Source organism: Sapajus apella, unplaced genomic scaffold (assembly GCF_009761245.1).
Source record: "Sapajus apella isolate SASKATOON/1434 unplaced genomic scaffold, GSC_monkey_1.0 scaffold134, whole genome shotgun sequence".
Classification (NCBI taxonomy): domain Eukaryota; kingdom Metazoa; phylum Chordata; class Mammalia; order Primates; family Cebidae; genus Sapajus; species Sapajus apella.
Window position 1 is genome coordinate 3,435,383 of NW_022437074.1, and position 12,552 is coordinate 3,447,934.

A 12,552-nucleotide genomic window follows, 5' to 3' on the forward strand; every position below is an offset into this window, starting at 1 on the left:
CCTTTCTTTTTTTCTTTCTTTCTTTCTTTCTTTCTTTCTTTCTTTCTTTCTTTCTTTCTTTCTTTCTCTTCTTTCTTCCTTCCTTTTTTTTTTTGAGACAGAGTCTTGTACTGTCACCCAGGCTGGAGTGCAGTGGCACAGTCTCAGCTCTGCAACTGCCTCCTTCTGGGTTCCAGTGATTCTTTTGTGTCAGCCTCCCATGTAGCTGGGATTACAGGCCCCTGCCACCATGCCCAGCTCATTTTTTGTGTTTTTAGTAGAGACAGGGTTTCACCATGTTGGCCAGGCTGGTAATGAACTCCTGACCCAGGTAATCCACCCACCTTGGCCTCCCAAAGTGCTGGGATTACAGGCATGAGCCACTACACCTGGCCACAATCGCTTTCTTAAATGAGTTAAGAAAGGAAGAGACATGTGCCTTCATACTATCTTTTATAATGACTCAGTTATCTTTACTAGTGCTCTTTGTCATTTTACATCAATTTAAATTGTAATGTGTGGTGACTTGATTTCAGCCTAAAAAAACTTTCATTGATATTTTCTGTAAGATGGGTTGGTCAGCTAGCATCAAATTTTCTGTTTTTGTGTATCTGAAATGTGTTTATTTTGTCTTTATTTTTGATAGGTAGCTTTTCTGGTTATAGAATTCTTGGTTGACAGCCTTCAACCAAGTAAGTAATGAAGTCGTAGCTAGAATATGGAGACTTTAAAATGTCCTCTGTGGATTAGGGTGCTGATGCATGGAAAGATTGATTCTTTCAGTTTTATTCCTGGGAAGCCAGGCAGATAATTTGCTTTTAGGAGGTGGTTTTTCATCCCTTGAGCAAAGCCAGTAGATGAACTTAGCTCATTCTGCCAGACAGTCCCTCAGTGGAGAGATTGTACTATTAATAGAAAGGAATGTGACCTGGACATGTCAGTCCCTGGTCAGGACACTCCAGGAGCCCTACATGGTTTACAAAGCTGGCTGGGCTGTTCCATAATCCTCCCTGTCTTTAAGCTTCAGACCTCAGTCTGTGAATGTTACCTGTCCACCACTGCAGATCCACTCTGAGTCTGTGGGTGCTCCCCATACACCTCTACAGGGTCCACCTCGAGTCTGTGGGTGCTCCCCATCCACCTCCACAGGATCTACCCTGAGTCTGTGGGTGCTCCCCATCCACCTCCACAGGATCCACCCTGAGTCTGTGGGTGCCCCCCATCTACCTCCACAGGATCCACCTCGAGTCTGTGGGTGCTCCCCGTCCACCTCCACAGGATCCACCTCGAGTCTGTGGGTGCTCCCCATCCACCTCCACAGGATCCACCTTGAGTCTGTGGGGGCTCCCTGTCCACCTCCACAGGATCCACCTCGAGTCTGTGGGGGCTCCCCGTCCACCTCCACAGGATCCACCTCGAGTCTGTGGGGGCTCCCCGTCCACCTCCACAGGATCCACCTCAAGTCTGTGGGTGCTCCCCGTCCACCTCCACAGGATCCACCTCGAGTCTGTGGGTGCTCCCTGTCCACCTCCACAGGATCCACCCTGAGTCTGTGGGTGCTCCCCGTCCACCTCCACAGGATCCACCCTGAGTCTATGGGTGCTCCTTATCTACTTCCCTATATGTCCTGCTGGGTTTCTTACTCTTAGAGGTGCTCAGTAGATAGAAGATGACAGAAGGAATCAAGTCTCAAGGCCAAAGCCATGCTTTTTGTCAGATTTCAGGGCACGATTTAAAACTATGTGCATGAGCTGACAGTTGAAAATCAGGAGTCTAGGTTGTGGTGAATTTTACAACAGAGATAACAGCCCCTCCCACTGAGTCCAGTGGATGCCAGATGTTTCTGTAAGGGCTTTCTGTGTCTCCTTAGCCAGTGCCCTTCTCAGGTCTGCCAGGTGGGCATTTCATTATTTCTGAGGGTCACAGAGCCTGGCCACCACCTACATTGCGTGCCGCAACATCCCGAGGCTTTTTGGAGTGTGCTGTTTTCCGCTTCCTGTTGGATAGACATCTAAACATCCTCATGTTTCCCAGACATCTCAATCTGCCTTCTTAGCAAAATTCTTCTTGTAAGAAATGTTGGATTTTGTGGGTAGCAGGGGGACATGCATCAGGGGATAGCACCATGCTCTGTGTTAGAAACATCATCAGCCTGGGGAACCCAGCTGGCTCTTGTGGACTGCAGTCTAATTGGCCTGCTCCCTGCAGAGTGAGTGGGCTTAGACTCTGCCCCCTATGGCTTTGTGAAATAGGATGGTGTTTTTTTTTTTTTTTCCTTGTTATTTAAGAAGGAACACTGAAGAGAGCCAGGAGGGTTCCTAGAGGAAAGGAAGGCGGGGAGAACAGCTACACATTAGGATTAAAGGGCCAAGGCAGGACGAGGCCACAGGAGCTCTGACAGCAGCTTGTGTGGCGTGTTCACCAACTGCTGGAGTTGGGTGAGATGTGAAAAACTGGCAAAATACTGCAAAATGGAAGAAAACCTGACCTTTCCTGTTACCCTTTCTCCTCTATAGTTTATCAGATGGTGGAAGGAAACATTATAATTCTACAAATAAGCCCCATCCTGACAGTGAGCCCCCACCTCCTAGGGTGGAAATAACCCACTCAGGGCAGTGGCGCCCTGCTGCCCACCCTTGGGCTGCTATAGGCCAGTGTAGGCTGGGGTTCCTGCAAGCCCAGGTCTCCTTCAGGGCGGGTGTGGCTCTTCCTCTTCCTAATGACTCAGAAAGCCCCCCAGGGGCCTGCATGGGTCCTGCCAGGTGGCCAAGGCTAATGTGTCTTTGATTTGGGTTGAATTTATAGCCACAGGTCATCTGATTATAGTCAGAAGCTCTTAAGGGAAGTTGGCAGGGTTTTTATCAATAAAACAATTTTTAATGTCATTAAAGTGATTGGCTTGTAAAAGCTTTTAGTACTCAGGGTTGCAAGGGCAGAGAGAAATAATGAGAGATACTGGGTGGGCCGAGGGGGTGGACACCACCAAGCTGGGGCATTGAGACCCTTCCAGCACCAGCTGTGCTCAGTCTGAAGTTTCAGGGATTGAAGGAAACTTGAAATTACCCACTGAGCCCTGGAGAAATCCTTAGGAGCATGGACGTTTGTTTGTGTGTGCATGTGTATCATATGTGCATGTGTGTGTATTGTATGTATATGCATATTCAGTGTGTTATATGTGCATGTGTGCTGTGTGTGTAGTGTATGATATGTGTGCTGTACATGCATGTGTGTGGTGTGTATGTATATTCGGTGTGTTGTATGTGCATATGTGCTGTGTGTTGTGTATATGTGTGTTGTGCATGCATGTGTGTGGTGTGTGGTGTGCACGTGTGTGTTGTGTATGTGTATTCAGTGTGTTGTATGTTCATATATGCTGTTTGTGTTGTGTATGATATGCATGTTGTACATGCATGTGTGTGGTGTGTGTTGTGTACATGTGTGTTGTGTATGTGTATTCAGTGTGTTGTATGTGCATGTGTGCTGTGTGTTGTGTATGGTGTGTGTGTTGGGCATGCATGTGTGGTGTGTGGTATGCACATGTGTGTGTTGTGTATGTGTATTTGGTGTGTTGTATGTACATGTGTGCTGTGTGTTGTGTATGGTATGTGTGTTGTGCACATGTGTGTTGTGTGTATGTGTGCTCAGTGTGTTGTATGTGCATGTGTTCTGTGTTGTGTATGTTGTGTTATGTGTGCATATTTGTGTTGTATGTGTGTTGCCTGCATATGTGTATTCAGTGTGTTGTATATGCATGTGTGCTGTGTGTGTTGTGTGTGCATGTGTGTGTTGTGTGCATGTGTGTGTTGTGCACATGTATTTTATGTGGTATATGTTGTGTGTGTGTGTTGTGTATGTGTGTATACACAGAATCCACTCTACATCTGACAAGAGGCTGCCCCAAGCAAGAGCAACAACAAGACCCGCAGGAACAAGTGTGAGGACTTGACAAGGGACACTCAGCTTTGGGAGTGGTCCCAGAACAGCATCCTCAGTCTACCTCTTCACTGCCTTTTCACTACCTTCAACTCTCGTTGTTCTCCCAAATACAGTGAAGTCCTTAAACCACTGGTGACACCAGGGATGTTTTGTACCTGACGCTTGTCACTGAGACCCAGCGTGTGGAGCAGGGCTCCCCTCTGGGCTTATCTCAGCAGAGTCTTTAGCACAAAGGCCAGCTCAGGAGCCAGCCCTCAGCCATGGATTCAGAAGGCTTCTGAGCCCTGGTCAGTGGGCAGTGACGTGACCCAAGCTTGCTTCATTAGCAGCCTAACAAGAGACGGGGGTGAGCGTGTGCCCACACACACATACATGTGAGAGCCAGGGAGAGAGTCACCTCTTGTTGTTTAATCACCCTCCAGATATTGAAGCTGGTGACCACTACTGCAGACCGCCTGCCACTAAGGACAGGCTGACATATGTCCCTGAGCAGGAGATGTCTGTGAGCTGGCTTCTTTACAAACATGTATAGTGTCAATTCTTAATTTGCAAACCTACATATTTATAAGCCTTGAAACAATAATACCTGCAGACAGAGGCTGATAAAAGCATTGCTCAGTAGTGAGATATATTATCCTGAAGGCACCGTCAATGCCTCTGGTCTCTGATGGGATTGCACAGTAATTAGCCAGGGAGGTGGTCAAACAGGATGGGAGTTGCTTCCGATCAGTGATTTCCCCATGTGTGCTGAGGTTCCGTAATATTTTTTAGGAATCTCCCTTCCTCTGAATAGGAAGTACATGTCAAGGCAAACAATGGAGCCAGACAGAGCTTCCTGCTAGGTCTGTGGGAGATCATGACTGGTGAAAGGGCAGGATCCAAACACAAGCACGACCAGGGGAAGAAAACCCAAACACCCCAAAGATGATCACTGTGCATCTTGTACAAGTGCTGAGCCTGCCCAAAGGAAGAAAGAGACACAAAAGAGAGGCAGTACTGAGGAAGCCTGGCTCCCAGGCTGCTTTTCATAAAGACATAGTCAGCGTTTCTGAGACACAGGTGAAAAGTCCTTGTGCTTCCTTCTTTAATCAGCCCCGCTCCCTTCCAACAGAGCCTATCAAGTTTGCTTCCTAATGAGGGCCCCTAAGGGCCAGCTGTGCTGGGTGGACCAGGCCCAGACAGGGCCAGGAGCCAGGGCCACTCCCAACTGCCACTCCTGAGGTCTGGGAGGCAGGAGCTCCACCTGTGATCCCCTTTCCCTTCTTTTACTCTCCCTTTCCTATTTCTCAGTGCACAGCAGGGGAGCATCGGACAGAACACAGTTCTTCTGCATCTGTCCCTGGAGTGAGGAGTCAGGCTCTGTTGGGGAGGGAGAGCCCTGTGGTAGGGCAATGGAGCCAGGCTCCTGCTGGACAGAGGTTGCTTGGGAGGCCACTGAGGGGAGCATGGAGCTGCTGCAGCCACACTCCCAGGCCCCTGGACAGGACGGGATGGGACAGGGCAGAGCACCCCAGCTCTCAGCCCTGCTGAAGTTTTTCGGGTGAACTGGATATCCCCACTAAGGGTCCTCAAGTTCTGTGCCCAGCCTCTGTGAGTGATGGAGTCTTCTGGCCTGTAACCCAATCCCACCTGGAGCCCAGAGAAGGGGCAGATGGGGAGGAGGGGGCTGGGAGGCTCCACTCACCTCCTTTGGTCATCACTTTTGCTGGTGTTTTTGATGTTAAAAGAGATGGAGCGGACGGGCAGGCTAGAATGGTTTATCTTCCCCAGTGGTTTCTGTGTGGAATTGACAACCCTGAGCCCTGTCTGCTGAAGTGAGATGCAGGTGGTCCCCGACTTACCATGGTTCCACTTAATGATTTTTAATTTCAAGATGGTGCAGAAGCAATACACATTCAGTAGAAACTGTACTTTGAGTTCCCACACAACCACTCTGTTTTTCACTTTCAAGCAGTGTTCGATAAATTGCATAAGCTATTTAATACTTTATTATTAAAAAAGGCTTTGAGTCCGATGATGTTACATACTGTAGGCTAATGTGCATGTTCTGAGCATGTTTAAGGTGAGCCAGGCTATGCTATGAGATTTGTCATGTTGGGTGTATTAAATGAATTTTAGACCTAATGATATTTTCAATTTATGTTGGGTTTCTCAAAATGTAACCCTAGTATAAGCCAGGAAGCATCTGTATCTTTTTTCATTTTCTGGGGGATACAAATGTAGGAGGAGGACTTTCTGAGCCCTAGGACATGCCCAGGTGATGAGGCTTGTGGACAGCTCCTCCCAGGCATCGCCCTTTCTCTTGGCCTGCACTGTGTTCTTACTGCGTGAAGCCACTAGGCACAAAGGCTGCATGTGGATTTTGTCTGAGTGGTGTTGGAAGCGCGGGCATCATAAGCAGGTTCCTCGGGGGAGAGGGACCACAGGGCGAGGGTCCTCTCCAGCCTTTGCCCTGGGAGCGCCTACTGTGATGGAGGCACATTCCCAAGTTCTTGTTCATGGTATTTTGATGGTATTTTGAAATGACATAACCAAACAAGGCAGGATAGCAGCAGCCAAGATGGGAAAACCTTGCCTTCCCTCCAGAGAACAGAGGGAGCCTTCCACAAACTGTGTAATTTCCAGAAAACATTGGTGCTTCTCCATGGCTCTGCTGGCCGACTGCATCCTCCTAACCCTTTAAGAATCCAGCCCTCCTTTCTTCTGACTTTAAGCACTAGGTAGGGCTTAAAAGATAGTTGCCAAGCCAGGCATGGTGGCTCATGTCTGTAATCCCAGCACGTTGGAGGCCAAGGCTGGAGGATTGATCACTTGAGCCCAGGAGTTGGGGACCAGCCTGGCCTACATGGTGAAGCCCCATCTCTACGAAAAACAGAAAAATTAGCCAGGCATGGTGGTGTGTGCCTGTAGTCCTGGCTGCTCAGGAGGCTGAGGCAGGAGATTTGCTTGAACTAGGGAGGCAGAGGTTACAGTGAGGTGAGATGACGCCACTGTACTCCAGCCTGGGGGACAGAGCAGCGGAGAGGGGTGAGGGGCACTGAAGATAGTTGCCAAGATACTTGTGCATTTTAGAAATTGGGACCAAGACTCCAGAATGCTCATGTGCTCAGGCATTTGTTAATTACATCAGCCTCAGTCCCAGTATCCCCTTGTCCCCTCCCAGGAAAGCAAAATGTAACTACTACTAATAAGCTGGTTGTACAGAGAATTCCTGGCTGTATGGAAATTAATGAAGCCCTAGGAAAGAGAGTGTGATGACATACTTACTAGATTACAGATGGAAGCTACTGTCTGAAGCTGAAGGAAGCAGGATGCAGTGAGCTTGGCTGCCACAGGGCAGGGGCACCAGTCCCTCCTCTCCACCCAGCCACCCTCCTCCCAGCAGCCTCAGCCCCACCTGGGGATGTTCGAGGCAAGTTTGGATTGATGATCAGCAAATTGGGGCAGGATGTGGCCCATCACAAGGAAGATCTGGGGGGTGGGGGTGCTGGTTAGGCTGGGAAACCTGAGGTGTAACCTGCTTAAGGCGAGTCTGTGGTCACCTGAGGTGGCAAGCAGCCCTCTTAGAGTGCCGGGTATGGGGAGGATTGCCATTCAGAGGCAGAAAGCTGCCCAGTGGGACAGGCAAGCTCGCAGAGTCACCATGATTCCTGCTGTAGGACCAGGTGAGGGTGCCCGCAGCTGCCACAGAGAAGGAAACGTTTCTTCTGGCTTCCACTGCCTGAGCCAGGGCTCTGAGCCACTGGAGTTACGTGGACAGGAGGGTGAGTAGAACCCATCTATTCCTCTGTGATCAGAAGTGATAGCCCGGGGCAGTGTGGCCGTTTCAGGTCAAAACGGATGTCATCCCATGAGGCCATAGGTACAGGGCGTGACAACCCAGAGATACTAAGTGCTAAGTAGAGGTGCAATGTAGGCGTCTTGGCCCCGTATCCAGGCCATGCAGGCGGTGTCTGGAGCATCCTTTGGAGATCATTCCTGGACTGTTACTCCTCGTACATAAATTGACCTTTCTCTAGTTGGGGATGCTGGGCCAGGCATTCCTGCCCATAAAAAACAAAAACCGTTACAGACAGAAGTCACAGTGACAGAGCGCTGGTAGGAGGGAGTGGCCAGGGAACCTGCAAGAGGAGCCTGTGCCGGCCTGCCCGCCTCACATAGCATCAGGAGAGAGACGCTTGCCAGGCCCTCCATGACTAAGTGGGTCCTGCTTCTGAATCGCAATTTCTTTTATACGTTTATTCCATTTTCTGAGTCACCCTTCATTGAGCATATACTAAGTGCCTGACGCTGTCCTGAGTATACATTACTCTAAAGCAGAGTCAGTGTTGATCCATTCCTTCGCAGCTCAAGCACCCAACCAGTGAACAGGGCGAAGTGCAGGCAGAGAGCCAGAAGCAGTGAGGGTGTGCGCTCAGCTTCCTGGAGTGTCTGCTAATGAGTAAAACAAGGTTTGCCAGCTTGAAATGGAAAAGCAACAGGAAACCAGGAATGAACTGCTCCAGAAAAGCCCGGGCCCCACACCCAGGAGCCTCCTACCTTGTTTGGTGTGAAATCTGTGGAAGTCTCCTTCCTCAGAGACACAGCTCCTCCCAGGAGGAACCTAGAGGGATGTGCAAAGAAAATCTCAACACAAAAGCTCAAAACTCTAGAGTAAAAACAGTTCGCATTTGGCTTTTGGAGTAAGAGTTTTAAGCAATGGATGCAGACCACTTTGCTGTTCACTTTCCTGTAAATCAACTTGATACTTTGCTGTCAGCCAACATGACAGCAGTGAACAGAGCCCAGGCAACCTCTCAAACTCAAGATAGTCAAGTTGTAACTATGGCATACCAGCCAGGAGCTTCTGGAGTGTGGTATAATCCAACAATGGGGTGAGGCCCCACGTGGTTTCCAGAATGCCAGAAGCCCCATATCCAGATACATGGTGGGCGCTGCATTGTTGTTTAGGACCAAGAGCTCCCCTCTGCCAATTCACTGCCTGTTTACACAGCAAGTCATGTGGACTTCTGTGGTATCAATATTTGAGGCCCACAATGTATCTGATCACCTTTAAAATGCTGTACAAATCTGAATTGAATGTGAGTATCCTATAACTTGAGTACTGAATGTGGCTAGAATCATCCCAAGGCAGAACTGAGATTCTAACTGCTACACACACACACTCACAGCCCTGGATTTTCCTTTGTGTCTGCTCTTTCAGCGTGGTGATTGATAATTTTCAGATCATGGGGTCTTTGGGTACATTTGGTATGGGTGAGCCATGTCTGACACTGAATGACATTGGGTGCTGCCCTGTCCCATCCCTGTGTCATGGCCAGGCCTCCTGTCCCTACCACTCAGGGCAGCCACTCTGCCTCTGGCCAGCTGTCTGGCCTGGACTTATCCCTCCCTGGTCTGTGGAAAAAGACATACCCTTGGGTCAGAACCCCCACAGCCCTCTGCAGTGACTCTCTGATAGCCTGTTTCCTAGTAAGCTGTTGCTTGCTTGTCTAGGCAAAATCTCTAGCAATTGCCCAACCAAAAACTGGGTCTTGGAGCTGATAGCTACACATCCCCTGAGGGTACCTCTGAAAAGCAAGACCTTCTGAAGGATGGAACCCTGAAGAGCCGGTACAGAAGCAGGACTGTGTGGGGTACCATGAGGGCAAGCACAAAGCTAGCCGCCTGCACAGACCCGCCAGCACGCAGCAGCTCCATACCACATTCCTGGTGTGTGGGCCGCAGGGAGCCCCCTTTGCCTCTAACTGTGTGTGGCACTCACAGGGCTGGGTAGTTTGTGTTTCTTTTGGTGATGATGTCTACTTGGGCTGAAGGCTGAGAGTGCCTGTTCCTTTGGAGACCCCGCTGCAGGCGAGTGGTGAGCACGTACTTCTGTACAGACACAGCTGCCGACGGGCCTCCTCCACACTAGCACTGAGTCGTCATGGAGATGATGCAAGCTGGGCTGTGTGTGGTCAGCGGAGGGACACCGGCCCTGCTGGATGGGTGTGTGAGAGGATTACGAACCAGCATCAGCACATCGCAGTAAACAGCCCCCAGCGCTGCCACACACAGATGTCGGGTGTGGTGTATGGGGTTCCTGGCCTGGTGTTCTGTTGACAGACGCTCTGTGACATCCCCAACTCATCTCCCTTGTCATGCCAAGACAGTTTCCTAGCAGCCTTACTCAAGAAAGGAATCACAAAGGACCCAGGTTTTTTTCTCTGTAAAGCTACTGGAAGAAATTAAAACAGGGACAGAAAATGGTTACCTTTAAAAAGTTGGTTTTAGGCCGGGCGCGGTGGCTCAAGCCTGTAATCCCAGCACTTTGGGAGGCCGAGGCGGGTGGATCACGAGGTCAAGAGATTGAGACCATCCTGGTCAACATGGTGAAACCCCGTCTCTACTAAAAATACAAAAAAATTAGCTGGGCATGGTGGCGCGTGCCTGTAGTCCCAGCTACTCAGGAGGCTGAGGCAGGAGAATTGCTTGAACCCAGGAGGCGGAGGTTGTGGTGAGCCGAGATCGCGCCATTGCACTCCAGCCTGGGTAACAAGAGCGAAACTCCGTCTCCAAAAAAAAAAAAAAAAAAAAAAAAGTTGGTTTTAATTTTACCAGTGGGAGAGAGACCGGTAGTGAAATAGAAGTTGTTTACTGAGTATTTTGGGTTGAAGGGATACTGGTTCTTGATGACCATCTGGATGATTTAGGATGAATTTTAAAATCTGCTGCGTAAGAAATTAAGGCAGTGCTCATTAGGAAGATCCTAGGCCTGTCCTGAGGATGATTGCATAGTCGTCTGTTCAGTGCCACCTGCCAGGCTGGGAAGGCACATGTGTTTCTGTGGATGTATCTGTGGGGTGCTCAGGGCCCTGGAGGCAGAGTCTTCCTGAGTCTGTCTGGGAGGAGTGCTTTCCTTGGGCATCCCAAGCTCCATTGAGCCCTGATCCATGGATGAGGAGGAGACAGGTCTCCTGGGGGACCACAAGACCTATGCCTACCCCTAGGAGGTATATGGGACTGGACAGAGGTGGGGAGAAAGCAGAACTGAGATCCTGCAGGATGTGCCAGAGGAGGACCAGGTGAGTGCAGACCCCACTCACTGGGCATGTGTTTAGTGCATGTGAGGTGCCAGGCATCATGCAGGCGGGGAGTTTTGTGGTGGGACAGGCTCAGAACCCTCCTCTGCTAGAGCTTATGGCTTCAGAAGACGATAGGCATTAAACATGCACATCTGCTGATGGGGACGCAGGTTGAAAGGGATGCATGGGATCTATCACATTGCACGGTAGTAGGAATCACATTTAGAAGGTCATAGATGTACCTTTCATATGGTGACAGGGTGTGCAGATTGTGACTAAAATCCAGATATGCTGCTTGAGACCAGGCTCAGCGTAAATATTGGTTGCTTTTAAAGGGGTTTCTTGATGTGAAAGGAAACAAGTAGGCTAGCAGATGAAGAGTGTGGGCTCTGGCGTGGTAGGACTGGATTTGGTGCTTGGTTTAGGGCTATGTGACTTTCTCTGTGGAAAATGGAATAGTAATTATGCTGGCAAGGATAATGCTTAGTGTAGTGCTGGGCTTATAAGAGAGTCTCAGTAATATTACCTTCTAGGTGTGATTGTTATTACATCACTGCTATTTTCTTATCTTTATTGTCATGTCAAGGAAAATCATTTTTGGTAATACGTCAAAGGCAACTTGTAGTTCTGGAAATTTTCTAGGATCTGGATTTCTTAGAAAGTTAAAAAGTCATTATTCCTGGAACAAACATTATGCAGATTTGGGATTTCAAGTTCACTGGTCCTAAACATATTATCATTTGTTTTTTTATTTATTTATTTTGTATATCAAAAGTGAATTCTAGTAATTTCACTCCTAGGGATGTGCCCCAAAGAATTGAAAACAGGTGTTCCAACAAGTATACAAATGTTCATAGTAGCCCTATTTACACAGTAGCCAAAAGGTAGAAGCACCCCAAGTGTCTATCAGTGGATAAGTGGATAACAAAATGTGGCCTGTACATACCGTGGACTTTTATTCAGCCATGGAAGGAAATGAAATTCTGATATATGCTGCAACTTGTGTGAATCTCAAAAACATTATGCTCAAAGAAAGCCAGCCTCAAAAGGTCACATACTGTATGATTCCATTGGTATGAAATTCCCAGAATAGGTAAATCCATGGAAACAGAAAGCAGATTGGTGGTTGCCATGGGCTGAGAGGAGGCGGCAAATGGAGTAGAATCGCTTCACGGGGGTAGGGCTTTATTTTGGGGTGATACAAATGTTCTGGAACTAGATGGAGGTGGTGGCTGCACAATATTGTGAATGTAGTAAATGCCACTGAATTGTTCACTTTAAAATGGTTAATTTCATGTTATATGAAGTTTGCATCAATAAAAAAGTTAGTTCTAAGCACCATTTATACTGTAATATTTGTAAATTACCATAATAGCGCCTTTATATGACTTAGACCTTTACAAATAATGTAAAATTGTCCCCTTAGACCATCTCACTTAGAACAGCTTCCATCATTAAAAAGAAAATGTGTTCCATGCTTGTCTGCCTTATTATCACCACAGCAAGAGCCCAAGGTTGATCTTTCATGAAGCTTTGCACAATCATCGTGAAATGTGGTTATCTCGTACTTTGC

At 48.5% G+C, this 12,552-nt stretch overlaps 1 protein-coding gene and 1 long non-coding RNA gene across 2 annotated transcripts in view; both read left to right on the forward strand.

The window, feature by feature from the left end:
* Positions 1-12,552, forward strand: part of SH3RF3 (SH3 domain containing ring finger 3) — a 360,308-nt gene that overhangs the window by 128,514 nt on the left and 219,242 nt on the right. The gene's annotated exons all lie outside the window — the stretch shown is intronic.
* On the forward strand, positions 10,502-12,440 carry LOC116539860. The gene is made up of 2 exons (XR_004264219.1): positions 10,502-10,757; positions 10,857-12,440. It is a non-coding gene; the product is annotated as an uncharacterized LOC116539860 (long non-coding RNA).